The 15,613-nt window shown below is 40.1% G+C and overlaps 1 protein-coding gene across 1 annotated transcript in view; it reads left to right on the top strand.

Moving 5' to 3' along the window:
- GPR176 (G protein-coupled receptor 176) overlaps positions 1-15,613 on the top strand; it is a 91,179-nt gene that overhangs the window by 63,431 nt on the left and 12,135 nt on the right. The window lies entirely within an intron of this gene.

Here is a 15,613-nt window from a genome sequence, read left to right as displayed (position 1 = left end):
TGCCAAGATTTCAGGTGAGGGGGGAACTGTGCTAATTAGGTCCAAGCAATAAGCGAATATGTTTTATAACAGAGAAAGTAGTCAAAATGAATTCCATTATATAGCTTTGGCTTAAGGAGCTATTCTCATTTTAATTTTTGACCAGAGTCTGTCAAGCAAATTACGCTCTCAAGTCTTTTCTGGGTGTGTCCTGAGCTCACCCTTCCATCCTAGGATACGTCACTTTTCCCTGCAGACACCTGCAATCTCACTCTCCAGAGTTTCCCTAGATTCTACCCTAGAGCTTTGGTTGTGCTTGTAAACTCCTTGTTTCCTGCGCGCACATCTGACCTTGAACTCTAGCATTCTTTCTGATCTCATACTTTCCTCACTCATGCCAAGTTTTGTTATAAATCCATCCCACCAGAGTCAAAATAGTTTCCAGCGACATCCTTGGTCCTTGTTCTCAGCATCAGGGGTTGCATTGTCAGGTGTTATCTCTTCCTGTGGAGGCTGTAAGGTGCAGTGGTTACATCCTAGGATCTGGAGCCTGACTGCCTGGGGCTGAATTCTAGTCCCATCACTTCTTATTTCTATAAGCTAACCTCTGTGTGTCTCAGTTTCCTCATCTGCAAAATGGGGTTAAATAGTACCCTTCTTATGGGGTTCTTGTAAATCTCACATGATACATGTAAAGACTCAGTCAGTTAGTAAGTGTTCACTAAATGCTGCCGAGGAGTATCATTCTTTCCAGCGTTAGCACACTATGTCTGCTTACATTCCAATTACGCCACCTGGACAAATAGATCCACATACGATGCGGGGGAAGGCAGTTTGCTATAGACTCATCCAAGCTGAGGAGACTTTGCCCTGAAAGGAGCAGTGTGTTTCCCCTGGTGCATGCCGGTGTCTCTTTAAACTCCTTATTGATTCTCTTGGTTCTTTATAACAAGGGCAGGCCAATGCAAAACATCACATGATAGCTTCCTGGATTAAACACAGGAGATTATTGGAGCAGAAGGCAATCACACTTTCTGATTACTTGTCCTGCTCCCCAAGATAATTGCAAGAAACCATGTCTGGCACCTTTGAACCCTGCGACTCTCTCAGCCGATGCTACGTCTGTGACCCCCTCTAGGTCCATGTTGGCTGCCCTTCTAGCTGGCAGAGGGCCAACTCCAGGCTTGGGCTCACTCTCCGAGAACAAGGAAGGAAACCTGAGAGCAGCTTCCTGAAAAGCACTGGTTTCAGGCAAAGCAGGAAATCCCTGTGTCCCATCCACCTCTCCATTCAGTGTTCTCCTTCCCAGACGAGGGCAGTGTCGCAAGATGCACGTCAATAGGCCAGGAGTCGAGGACCTTTCCTCCCACCTTCCCCGCACAGACACCTACCTGTTCTAGCTAAGGATGTTTGTCTCAGCCTGCTGTCAGTGCTGGAGCGCAGTCAAACTTTACCTCCCGTCCCACTGCCCCACCCCAAGATTAAGGGCCAAAAAAACAACTTCAGGAGTATTTGTATTTTAACAACAGACTTTTGGAAATAGCAAAATTAACTCCTAAAAGTGACATTTTCAGCATCATACTAGGCTGGCTAGAAATAGAGGAGTGTGTATGTGTGAGTGTGTGTGTGTGCCTGTGTGTAGAAACATATTTTCCCTTTCTCTTCTTAGTTTAAAAACAAATTAAGTTAGGGGGCAACTGGTTAGCTCAGTTGGTTAGAGCGTGGTGCTCTTAACAAGGTTACCCGTTTGATCCCCACATGGGCCAGTGAGCTGCACACTCCACAACTAGATGGAAACAACTGATTGATTTAGAGCTGATGGGTCCTGGAAAAACACACTTACAAAAAAAACAAAAAAAACAAATTAAGTTACACACACTTATTATGCCATCCCCCAAGTCCCCTTTTCTAGAGGTGATCGGTGTTGACAGCTTGGAATGTATCTTTCCACACATTTGTCTGTGTTCCTGTAGGGACAGCCTACAATTTATCCTAATGATGGACATTCAGGTTGTTTTCAAGTTGGGAGTCACTGTCAACAATCCTGCAGCAAACATATTTGAACATACAGTCTTATCTATTGATTCTTTTACTTGTAGGATAGTTTCATAAAAGTAGGACTGCTCAAGGTACATGCATTTAATAGCTACTGCCAGGTTACTTTCTAGATAGCTATAGCAATCTACTTGCGCATCAAAAACAGATAAAGACGTTGACATTTTTATACCCTTTAATCCTGGATCTTATACATTTCATTTTATTCTTTATTTTATTTCATTTTTGCCACAGACTGGTACAAAATGTTTTCTTTTTATTTTAATTTGCATTTTTGCCATTCCCTTAGGGTACCCCATGTCAGTGGTCAGAGTTCTTTCTTACAGGCTGACCCTGATGGCTCCTTTGCAACTGCTTTCAGGCCCCCGTGGCTTCAGTTTTCTCCAGGGAAGAGCTGCAGAAGCAGCTTCAGTGAGCACGATGGATTTTAATTGCAGAAGCTGATGTGCACTGTATGAATTTAAAACTATCAAAAAGATGGATTTCATGTAAATGCCACTGGAAAGGTTACAGGAGTGAGGAGGGAAGAATAGGTAATGTGTATGCACAGAGGCTGTGGTTGTTCTAGCTTCGCCCCAGCTCTGCAGTGGTCACTCTGGGTGCGTGCTGCCTTGTTCTGCTGTGCTCTCTGCAGAACCTACAGGAGCCCCCTTCATGGGGGGAGGACCTTCCAGTGGCTGGCATGTTGGATTTAGAGAGAGGGGTACGTGGAGTGGTAAGGGCTCTCTAGAACAAGCAGCTTCCAAGCTTTTCTTAAGCTTTGTTTACAAAAGAAATAATGACAAACCATCACATATGTCAGTCAATACAATGTGTATGTTTATATGTAATTAAATAATGAAAATGGAGAAAGGTGTGTTCACACCGGTTACTTGAAGATAGTGTCCACCAAAAACAGTGTGTGCAAATGATACGCCATTAACATAACATTCCATTTATATTCAGAAAGAGATGTATTCAAAATTGACCAGAATGTTAAATCATGTTTATCTTACGGCGGTGAGATTTCAGGTGATTTTTCTTTCTTTCATAGATTTATGAACCATTTGAATTTATAGCAGTGAATGTGTGTTAGCTTAAAGAAAAAAAACTAAGAAATAAACTAAAACTATTTTCATTGTGAAAAAGCAGAGAGGTAGAGGAAGGAAATGCAGAGCTTATGATATGTAACCAGTATCTTACTTCTGGGTTCCTCTCAAACTTGGGGGCCAAATAGGATCCTATATAACAATAAGCGTAGAGCTCATGGGATATGCTCCCCTGTGCTCAGCCATTTTTCCTTTTTTTTCCCAGTCTTCAAGTCTATATTTAGCACTCATGATTACCAGGTACTACTCTAGGCATTGGGGCTGTAGTGGGAGAAATATTAGATGCAGTCCTTGCCCTCCTAAAGGTCATCCCTTAGTGGAGATGGGCACAGATGATTAACTAATTCCCAGTATAGTAAATGCTGCAAACAGGAAGTAATCAGCATGGTGAGAAATACCAGGAGGGCCGGCTTTGGATTGGAGGTGGTGGTGGTGGTCAGGGAAGGTTTTCTGAAGAAGACCTGAAAAATGAGATAAACTTAGAAAGGATGGGGTGGAGGGCAGAAGGAACAGTCACATAAAGGCACTCGGTCAGAGAGCTTTGAAGTTTTAGGGATTCAAGAGAAGATCCACCCCTCGTCCATAGCACTACTCTAGGGGGCACTGTTCACATTCAAAGTCATAGGCTTGTATCTGTTACAATTAAATAGCAGATGGCAGTGAAGGGGCAGCTTTTTAAGTTCTCACTAGAACCAGTGGTGGGGCAGGCTGGACTTTTGGATTTGTCTTCACGAACAACAGGAGAGCAAAAGAAGGGGAGTAATGTTCCTGATTGCTTTAAAGATGATCATTTTCTGAGGTGGATAACACTGGACAAGGGGGAGATTTGGGGAAGAAGATCAGAAGTTTAGGTTTGGACGTGTTAAGTTTGAGATACTCCTGAGAGTCCTATATGGAGAAGTTAGATGGGCATATGGATATCTGGTTGGCACATGGACATCTGGGTCTAGGGCTCAGGTAAGAGGTGAGGGGGAGCAATAAACATGGGAGCCATTAAAATTTGGGAAAGAAGATTAATAGTCTGACAGTCTGGGGGGCGCAGGGGGAGATAGCATGAGAAGGGCCAAGACTGAGCTTTGATGTAGGAGGAGAAGCCAGCAGAAGATGCTGATACGTGGCCAAAGTAGTAGTAGTAGGAAAACCATGAGAATGTACTCTACACGTAAGTGTTACTGGCAGTTCCTAATGTCCAACTGGGAACAGAACCAAGGCCTTTGAATGATCAGGTTAAGGTCACCCCATAAGATGAGGTGGGTGCTCCCACCAGGAGGCCCTCACTGCCATCCCACAGCTCTAATCTCCGGGGTTAGCCTTGACTATGGTTTTTATGTTCTTACAAATAGCCACTTATCAGGGCAAGTCACATTTTGCCAGTCGAGTACCTATATTTTTTGATTTCATTAATTTTACTGCTGATGGAAAGAAGTCAAGCTTATAAGCCTTTTTTAAGGACTATTAATTGTTTGGGTTTTGGTGTTCATTATACTTCTGAGAAACTCAGAGAGAGAGAGTAAACAGAGCTGCATCCAGGAGAAAAGTTTAAAGGGTTTTAAAAAAATTATTATTTCTTAAAGGGAGGGTAAGCAAAATCTAACACTCTGAAGAAACATTTTGTGGTTGCTCAATGAGTACTGTGATGCCTTTTGTGACTTCTAGAAATGTTTCACTATAGTTATGTGCTGACCAGTAAAAGAAAGTTAAAAATGATACTCACATAACATTACAGTTATTTAACTTACTATGGATGAGGCAGTGTTTGACACTTTTTATACATAATCTCATTTAATACAGTGGCCCTGCCAGGTAAATTTTATCATCCCTGTTCTGTAGATAAGAGAAATAAGACAGAGTCTATGCAATGTGTCTAAATGGTGGAGCCGAACACATAGCAACTTAAAACAACAAACATGTATTATCGCACAGCTTCTGTAGATCAGGAATTTGGGAGCAGCTTAGGTGGATGTGTCTGGCTCAGGTCTCTCATAAGGTTACAGTCAGGATGTTGGCCAGAGCTCCAGTCACCTGAAAGCTTGTGGGGGGCCAGAGGATCTCCTTCCAAGTTGGCCCACTCATGGTTGTTGGCTGGAGGCCTCAGGGCCTCACCACGTGGATCTGTCCATAGGACTGCTTGAGTTTCCGTAAGATGTGTCAGCTAGCTTTCCCCAGAATAAGTGATTCAAAAGAGTTTAAGATGGAAGTGGCAGTGCCTTTTATGATCTAGCCTTGGATGCCTCGCTGTCATTTCTGCTGTGTCCTATTGTTTACAGAAGTTGGCTTTATTCATTGTGAGAATGGTCTACACAGGGATGTGAATATCAGGAGGCAGAGATCATTGGCTGTCGTAGAGGCTGTTTACCAAAGGGCATTAGGCTACTGCTTTGCCCAGAAGTCTTAACAGTTAGCAAAAATATATTTTCTCTGTGTAAAACTTACACAGTCTTATCTGAAAACAAGGAAAGTGTAGATGATTCTTCTGGTTCCTTCCAGCCATACAAGTGTATAAAGTTTATTTGGTGTTGTAAATTACCTTTTTTTTTATTACTATTAAAGAATTTCAGAGTTCTTTATTAGAAAACAACAATTTTAAATGTTGCAGCATGTCACTGTTTTTTTGAAATTGCATATATGCTCACTTTTGTTTCTTTACCTCGGGTAATATTAAAATTTGTTGGCTAATACTTATTAGCCAACATTCTATCTTCAGCTATGGTAGTTGGATGCTTCAACCTTTATGAGAATAATGTCAGGGGCAAGACTAATAGAAACTGAGGCTTAATGAGAGTGAACAAATTTTATAGTGTATCTTATTTATTTCATCCACATTGAATCAGTGACATTGATTGCACTGTGAAAGCCAGTAATTTATAAACCCACAAAGTGGAAAAGCGGTATTTCACAGGATAGAAAATTCTTCCCCCTGCCTTTTGTTTTATAATGGGAAAAGAAGAGGTCACATCTCCTCACTGATCTTAGTGCTTTAAACAAGCTAATAGCATTTTGTGCTGATTTTATTTTGAACCAGTAGGAAAATTACATCGTAAATAACTCGGTGTTATTCAAATCAACTAATATTAGTGGGAAAATGCAGGAATTGGAAGCTGATTGTTCATGAAATGCCAGAATGTTAGGAGAATTATCTATGTTACTGTGGTCACGATAATTATGAATCCTGGAATCTTAGAACATGATAGAAAGCAAGACATCTTTTGTCCAGTTTTAAGTAATGTGACTAACGAAGATGCAGACATCGAAGCCCTGTGTTGCCTTAAATAGTCACTGGGAAATGCACACACAATATAGGTCTTGGCCTGGGAGAGAAATGGAATTGAAATTATTCTCCCTGTTATTTTGCTCTCAGTTTTTGCCCTCTCCTCCTCCTCTCTCTCCATCCTCTGTTACTACTTGAGGGAGACAGAAGAGGAAAAGAGAGAAAGAGAAGTGTTAGAATTTGCTTTCTGAAAAGTATTGTTTCTGCCCACCCCCATGCACTTCATTACAGTATTTGACCTGCAAAGCCCTCAAGTAATAGCTTGTTGGTTTAGTTCTTGCTTCACAAGGAACTATTTCCAAGTTCAGGGGCTAGACTGTAGTTGTCTCAGTTATCAAGTTGCTTCTTTGTTACCCATGTGCCATTCTCTTATTTTTTTTAAATTGAATTTATTGGGGTGACAATACATTTTTTTTAATTGAATTTATTGGTTAGTAAAATTATATAGGTTTCAAGTGTACATTTCTATGATACATCATCTATATATTGCATTGTGTGTTCACCACCCATAGTTAGTTCTCCTTCCGTTATCATATATTTGACCCCCTTTACCCTTTCCTACGATCTCCCCTCCCCCCTTACCCTCTGGTAAACTATTACATTGTTGTCTTGCTTACTTTACTCTGCTCCCTCCTTCCTACAGAGCTCTTGGTCCTAGGATTTTGTCTGAGCATTTATTCCATTTTCTTATGTTGTCGGTTGGCCCTGATGGGCTGTGTGCAGTAACTCATCTTCTCAATGCCTCTTGTGTTCTATTTTCAACTTTTCTGTGATTTTCAGATCCATCACTTCCTTCCAGAGCCTTCTCTGCCTTGGCCCTCATCTTTGGTGCTGTCCTGGACCTGGCCGCCTCCAGCTCTTATGCCATTTGCTGCTCTGGCTCTCCTAGTCCCAGTTCCTCACTTTACAAGCTCCAGCTGTTGGTGGCCTTTCCTTTACTTGCAGAGATGGAAGAAAGTGGTGAAGGAAACACGAGAGGTCTACTCTAGACCTTCCGGTCTTGGGAGGGTGGCCCGAAATCTGTTAGAAGGATTAGAATGCCATTCCTTGCTTCTCACCCTCTAGTCTCTCCCTTTTCTCCTGCCTCTCTGCCCAAACTTAGCTAAAGGAAAAGGAAAGGAATGTTTAACTTTTAGTTAATATGTTTGTCAGATTGTACCAGATCACAAGGAGCAAGTAAGAGAGTCCCATTTCCCAAATCTTATTCCTGTACCACACATCAGCCTTGCTGGGTCCCTGTGGACTGAAGCAGGATTGGGCTCACTTTCCTTTCTTAGTCCTTCGGTTATCTTACCTTTGTGTTTTTTGGAAATATTTCCAACATATTTCACCCTTTCAGACTGCATACTTATAGTTACTGGAACAGAGGGAGTAGGATAATAGAATGCATGAGTATTCTGTGGACGTTCACTAGACTAATTAGAGTATAACGTGATGGATCATTGCTGAGTGCATCTCTCCCAAGCTGCTCTGACACTGTGTGTGGGCAATGGGGGGATAGTAAACTTTCAGCTTGTTGGTTTAAGGTGGTGACCATTCCTAGATGTTCCTACAAAACTGAGTACACAGGAAAAGTGATTCTGATAATTCTGGTAAAGCAGTATCAAACTTCAGGCTCTTATTTATTTACGTATTTATGAAGCAACTCCTGTGATATAAAATTGTGATTGGTGCTCATGAGGGTCAACAGAAATTTCTGAATAAGGTTCTTTTTAGACTTCATAATCTTATAGTATTTCAGAGGAGAAATAACCCCATCTGGGCTACATGCAATATGGTGCAGAAGATATGGACCCTTCCTTTTAAGATTACATGAGCGTTTTAATATAGGAATGACCTCTGAGTGAGATGGCCTGCAGAGTAGATGTTAACATTTAGGGCAGTGAACTATGTCACCGACACTCAGTCAAGAATGGCTTGTTTGGATGAGACTCCAAGGGGAGCATGCTTAATAGTAGAGTTAGAGAACTTGTTTCTTCCTTTTCTCTGTAAGCATTCTCCGTCCATGTATTGAGGAGGAAATGGAACCTGTGTTTATTAAAGCGGTTCGATACTGTCAAAGTTAGTTGGGGCCAATACCCTGAGACTCCTGACATAGCTTTTCAGGGAATAACATACCTTTGAGGGAGGTTAATAGACTTAATGTGAGAGATCAGAGAGCAAGGTGTCTTGTGAAGCTATGGAACTCTCCTAGTTAGTTTACATAGAAAAAAATTTGAGTGGTCAAAGAAAGGAGAGTTACCAACTTCAGACTCTGACCGTGTGTCTCTTTTTACCTTAGGCACCTGTGTGTATCTGTTAAGAGATATGAGAGACTGAGCTCATTTCAGGGGTTTTGTGACTTCCATGAGAGGGCCCCAGCGGCTATGGTCGCTGGGATCTTTTTGTCTTGGTTGTGCAATACAGTTTGCCTTTGTGGATACCATTGTTGCTAAAACATACCTGCATTTGTTATAGACTCACCTAAAGTCCTTTGTGTGGCCTCCCAGGAGCTGACTGGGAAGACGCTATTGTTGGAGTCTCTTTATATATTCTTATGTATTACAAACGTGAATCCTGTTAATATTTTATCTGAATTATTCACCGGGAGCAAGTATTCTAAGGAGAAATCATTCAGGGCTAGATTGGGGATATATATTTCATAAGATGCTTTTCATTCAAAGTAATTGTGTAAAATTCACCATGAATTTTAATAAGCTTATTACATAGCTTCTTGCTGCTAATCCAATTCCTGCTTTGTTGAACCTCCTGTATCATTTCAGAAAAACCTCTGGAATCAAATTAATTGTAAGTAAAATAACATAATTTTCTCACGCTAATAGTGATCAGGTTAAACAGAGTTGGGCAGGTATTAGAGAGTTTAATCACAAGTTACAGCAAATTGACACTTCATTAGTGAGGAAGAGACTCAAATTTTTAGACAGGGAGGAAGAGCAAATTGTATTGAAAACCACCAGGCACAGCTCTCTGGCTGCAAACTGGCTTTCTCCCCACATTCTTGTTGATGACCACAGTTCTTCTGATACCCGTGGCCAAAAAGCTCTACTTACCACCTAGCAAATGCTGACTCCCTGGGTAACTGGGAAATTTACATGCATAGATTAGAGAGAGATTTTTAAAAAAATCAGAGTAAGATAGAATTCTTTCGTAGAATTCGTTAAACTTTCCTTTGGAAGTGTGAACTTTGAAACTCAGCTTGTAATGTTGGTGTCCTCTCCCCCCATGTTCACAAAGCTTCTCAGTGTCGTTTTTTGAACCCCCAGGTACCATTTGCCTTCTCCACACTGAGGAGTTCTTTATTCCCCTCTTGTCTGTCCTTCCCTCCCTCTCTCCCTTGCCCTTTCTCACTCTTTCTTAGGAAAGGGAGCTCCTTTTGAGGGTTTTGCTTGGCCAGCAGATTTAAGGGTTTGGGGACAAACATGGACCCTTAGATTTCCAGGCTCATTCCATCCCATCAGGATGCTGCGACTTTGGGTATTAAGTGTAGGGGCAGCCAGAGGTTTAAAGGGTATTATTTGATGGTGAGAAGTTTGGATTTGTTTTTTTCTTAATGGCAGTTGGGAACTATTGAATGTTTTTGATAAACTGAATCAAGTTGCTCTTGTACCCCTGCTCTTTTTTAAAATGGATTTCATTAATCAATCTCACACTTTTTTGTTCTCTGACAACTTTTTTTTTAACCAACTTTTTCCAAAAATCAGTGTCATAATGAAACTACATCTGAATCATACCGAAATAAAATGGACCGATGCCTTCAGATATTCAGGGGCACTTTTACTTTCTAGCGCTGGTAAGAAATTGGCTAGGTTCCCCTCTCCCCAGTTTTGGTTAAAATACTTAATTGCTCGTCTTGTGAGTCTACATGCACAAAGGTGGTACATAGTGGTTACCTATTAGGAAGATAGTGAGTAATGATTGTTTTTAAAAGCGTTTTTGTAAACAGATAACAAAGTATAGTTATAGTCACTGTTTTATTATTTGTAACATATAATCTTGGCCAGATAGCATTTTAAAAACTTTTTTCATAATGATATGAATAATTTCTTGGCAGTTTCGAGCTGTTTAGATAATTGGATTTAAGGCATTATCAAGCAGTCCTATGACTTCGAGATGTTTCGTTTTTCTGAATGAAACCATGTCAAGATCATTGATTCCTTTTTTAAATTTTCTTGACCCTATGTGATTTTTTTTATTCACTCTGGTGCTCTAGTAAGTTGTATCATGTTTGTGTGCTGCTGTAAGTGTTCTGTGGGGTGTTTGGAATTTTTTTTGTTACTATTAAAGTTTATTGGGTGACAATGGTTAGCAAAGTTACATGGGTTTCAAGTGTACAGTTCTACAATACATCACCTACATATCACATTGTGTGTTCACCACCCAGAGTCAGTTCTCTTTCCATCACCATATATTAGACCCCATTTACCCTCTTCTAGAGCCCCCTCCCCCATTACCCTCTGGTAACCCCTAAACTATTGTTTATGTCTATCAGTTTTTGTTTCTTTGTTTGTCTTGTTCCATTGTTGCTTTCAGTTTTATATCCCACATACCAGTAAAATCATATGGTTCTCAAGTTTGGACTATTTTGTGATAGGCTTGATGGATTCTAGGAGCGGCACCTTCTGGAGAAGAGATGTCCTTGCTTTGAGACCTCTCGTGATTCCAGCTGAGGCTGGACATGCTGGAAAGGAGCAGACCTTGCAGCGGCTCCTACCCTCCCTGCTCGGGAGACAGGCTTTAGTGAAGTTACCGAATCCAGACAACAGAGAGGATGAGGTAGACAAGTTGTGTGTCCCACAGGCATGAGGGGAGAGCTCCAAGTTTGCCACAACCACCCAAACACCGCGGTCTTGGGCACCCGTCTTGACCCCACAAGATGATCTGCTGTGATTCAGCCAGAGCAGCACCAACCAAGAGACCTCCCTGGGGTAAATCTGGGTGATTCTTCCTTGGTAGACCCCACTGTTCCATTTGGAACAGGGAGGCCACTTAGTGCTACCTTGTCTCTTACTCCTGCTTGCTTTCAAGTCCTTCTGGTCAGATGTCCCCTTCTATTTTTCTCTTCACAGCTCCAGGTTTCTTTTCCTCTGGCTTAGTCTCTCACTTTTTCTTTCTCTGTCAGACCTTCCTTTCCTTGGTGCCCTCTGGAACCTTTGTGCAACTAATAATAACAGTACCATATAACACTTACATAGCACACATTATTTACAAGAAGCTGGAAGAAGAAGCTGTTCTAAGCATCATTCATCTATTACTTGTACTGACTCATTTAATTCTTACAGTATCCCTAGAATACAGGCTTTGTTATCATATACACTTTACAGATGATGAAACTGAGGCACAGAGAAGTGTAGTTCACATGTGAGCACATAGCTAGTAAGTGGTAGAGCTGGGACTGAATACAGAGTAAGACCTTGCTCTTAGTCATTAAGATACCTTGCCTCTCCCTAGGATAAAAGTTTTCCTATACATTCAACCTTTTTCAGAATGGTCCTTTCATCAGATTGTCTTTAATATGCACACAAGAGTGCAAGCAAGTACTAATGTGTGCTTGGCTCACCACTTGGAACACTTCCACACCAGAGAATCTAGCACACCACACGAAAACAACCCCCGCACACTATGAGCTCATAATTGAACATTCAAAACCATATGGGAGAACCAGCAGACCCAACACATGGCAAAATTGACACTTCTACAACTAGACACAACAGAACCATCTGAAAGAAACTATAAGCATTTTAAATTACGATTATAGATATTAAGATGTTATTACGGAAAAGGAGAAAGCCGGACAGAACAAAAGAGAATGCAACCCAAGAGTCTTGCTCTCCAGGCTATAGTTTTAGTTACTGTGCAATATAGTAACTCCCTTCTCCTCCCTGTGGTCTGGACTCATAACTTCACGGAAGCCCTGTCTCCCGAGCAGGGAGGGCGGGAGCCACTGCAAGATCTCCTCCTTTCTAGCATTTGAATCATATGAGAGGTCTCAAAGCAAGGACATCTCTTCTCCAGATGGGGTGCTGCTCCTAAAACCCATCAAGCATATTGTTACAGATAATATTCCTCAAAGAAAGGAATAGAAGCCATACCAAAAAAATAAAATGACTCTAGGAATAAAGAATACGCAGTTTGAAATAGACCCAAATACAAATTTCAAAAAGTTAAATGCTCAAGAAGCTTAAAAAAAAAAAAAAAAAGGTATGATTTGATTATTCCAGATGAATTGAGAATTGATAAAATGGAAAGTAGACCTGAGAAATATCACCCAGAATTTGGTAGAGAAGAATAGATTGATGGAAAATATGAATGAGAAGTTAAGAGATGAGGTCTAATATAAGTCTAATAACGGTTCTAGAAGACAAGAATAAAGAGAAAAATTCAAAGAGGCAATGGATGATGATTTTCTGGAAATAAGGAAAACAAAATCCTAGGACTGGGGAAGCATGCAAAATTCCAAACATTTCAGTGAGATTGCTGAACTTTTTGCAAGCATATGGGAAATCCGTTTCTCTCATATGCCTTTTGTGGAGGGTTATTTAGCAATATCTATATAAAATGAGCAAAACATTTGACCCAGAAATTCTGCTTCTAGGAATTTATTTTCAGTAAATAATCAGTTCAGTTCCCAAAGATTTATTATATGTGTGAGGATGTTGATCTCAGCATTGTATAATAGAGCTCTATTGGAAACAGCTTTAAAAACTCACCAATCTGCAATACGTGAAATAAATTAGGGTATAACCATAAAAGCACTGTTGCTTTTATGTAGCTGTTAAAAGATGATACAGGTCTAGTTTTATTTATTGTCATAGAAAGATGGTTGATATGGTGACAAGATCTAGTTGAAAATCAGTGTGCATAGTTTGGTCCCACTGGTATAAAAAGAAGTCTGTATATATAAAAAGAAGTTTGGAAGGAAAAATACTTAAAGGTTACGGATGATTTTCACTGGGTGCGTAATTTTCATGTTCTTCTTTATATGTATTGTCTGAATTTAAAAATATTTGCCATGTGTTACTTTAAGAAACCATAAAAGATTACATAAGAAACCATAAAGTATTGCATGTGGGAAACACAAAAAACAAACCCAAAATGAAAATGGTGCCCTGAAGTTCTAGACCTCCAAGTGATTAGAGCTCCTGACGGCCAAGGTATAAACTGTATTGCACAGTCACTAAAGCTATAGCCTGGAGAGCAAGACTCTTGGGTTGCATTCTCTTTTGTTCTGTCCTGCTTTCCCCTTCTCTGTGCAGCTTTTAGTAAGCAATGATATTTTTCAGTTTTTTCCTCTTCTTTGTAAAACAAAATGTATGTTCCCCATGTACTTTATTGTTACTAAATGAATGAGCTTATTTTTTAAATGGAAATAAATGCATTAAAGTTAATTAAAATCCTCTGTCCCTTCTGTTTGGCCAGTGACAGTGAACAGCTGTGGGATATGTAATGAGTCAGTGAGCATTGATAATAAAAAATTGGTTGAAGGATGCCATCCTTTCTCGTGTTTCTCCTCTGGTAGAAAAAACTGTTTCTGTAGCTGTAGCTGATCTGGTGTCTGTAGGCCATGCTGAGAAATTGAGCAGCAGTCCAGCACTGAACCTTGGCCAGAGAACGATTTCCTTGGGGCTCTATGGAGACTATAAGTAGAGCTCATCGTGACTTGTGTGTTTTTGCCTTCAATATTGGGAAGGGCTCTCTTCATATTTGAAAAAAACAAAAAATAAACAGTGAATACATTGAGGAACTCAGTTTAGTGAAGGCTCCCTGTGAGTGGTTATGGTGGTTATGGATCCTGAATGGTCATCACAAATTCCTCCTGAAGAGATAAAGGTAAAGATTCCTAAGCTTTCCAGGGTTCTGATTCAGTTGGGCTGTGGCCTAGGGATCTGTGTTTTAAATGCTTCCTAGGGGATCTCATTGATCATGCAGGTTTAGGAACTGAAGGTCTATGGCTTGGTGTAGTAATAGGAGGTGTCTACTACACAAAACAATGTTTATATTTCTCAGTGCCCTAGCCTCCTTTTTTTCCTTATCTTCTTTTCCCACTTTAAAAATGATCAAATATGTTCTTTCTTGTTTCTTGCTTATGTGAAGTCCTATGAATATTTATGGGACTACTAAACGAAGTTGCTGACTTGTGGCCTGGGATCTGGAATTGGACCTAAATGGTGCTTTTGTGTAATTGTGTGTGAGTGTTTGTGTGTGTATGTCTGTCCAAATTTCCTGTAAATACTATTTAACAGTATCTATTGTCTTAAAGATAATATCTGACTTTCAACTTAAATTTATGAGACACACTGGAACGCAAGAAAAACACCATCAAAAGACAAAGCAATCGAAGATCCTGACTCAGATATGACCCAGATATTGAAATTATCAGATAGAGAATTTTTTAAAATTGTGACAATCCAGGATAATCTCCCTATTTTAAGGTCAACTGACTAGGAGCCTTCATTCCTCTTTGCCATGTAACCTAATATATTTATAGGTTCCGGGGATTTGGATATGGACATCTTTGGTCATGGGGCATTATTATGCTTATTGCACATACTACATGTAATTAGAATCTCAGAAGGAGAAGAGAGAGAGGAGAAGAGATACTGGACAGGAATTTTCCCCAAATAATAAAAGACACCAAACATAGATCCAGGAAGATCAGTGTACCCTAGCCAGGTAAACACACACACACACACACACACACACACACACACACACACACACACACAGACACTTCTAGACACATCATATTCAAACTGCTAAAAACCAAAGAGAAAGAGAAAATATTAGTAATTAGAGAAAAAAGACACATTACATACAGAACAAAAGTAAGATTTATACTACACTTGATCTTAGCCCAAAGGCCGAGAAGCGATGGTAAGATTTCTAGAAGACATATTATCAGAAACTATGAAATCCAGAATCCAGAAGATAATACAATGACATCAGGCAAATACTGGTAGAAAAAACCCTCTCAACTCAGAAAATTATACCCAGCAAACACGAAAATCAAAAAATGAAGGAAAAGGGGAGACATTTTCAGACAAACTTGAGAGAATTAATTATTAGCAGACTAGCACTATAGGAAATGTTAAGGGAAATTCTTCAGGCACAAGGAATATGATACCAGGCAGAAGTTTGGATATATACAAAGAAATGAAGATCTCCAGAAATGATTAAAATGAAGATAAGTACAAAAGAATTTCCCCCTTACTTTAAATTACTTTAA

The sequence above is a fragment of the Rhinolophus sinicus genome, chromosome 3, assembly GCF_057876585.1.
Source record: "Rhinolophus sinicus isolate RSI-liver-muscle chromosome 3, RSI-T2T, whole genome shotgun sequence".
Taxonomy (NCBI): Eukaryota; Metazoa; Chordata; class Mammalia; order Chiroptera; family Rhinolophidae; genus Rhinolophus; species Rhinolophus sinicus.
Note: the sequence above shows the minus strand (reverse complement) of the source record. Positions and strands in the feature narration are given on the sequence as shown.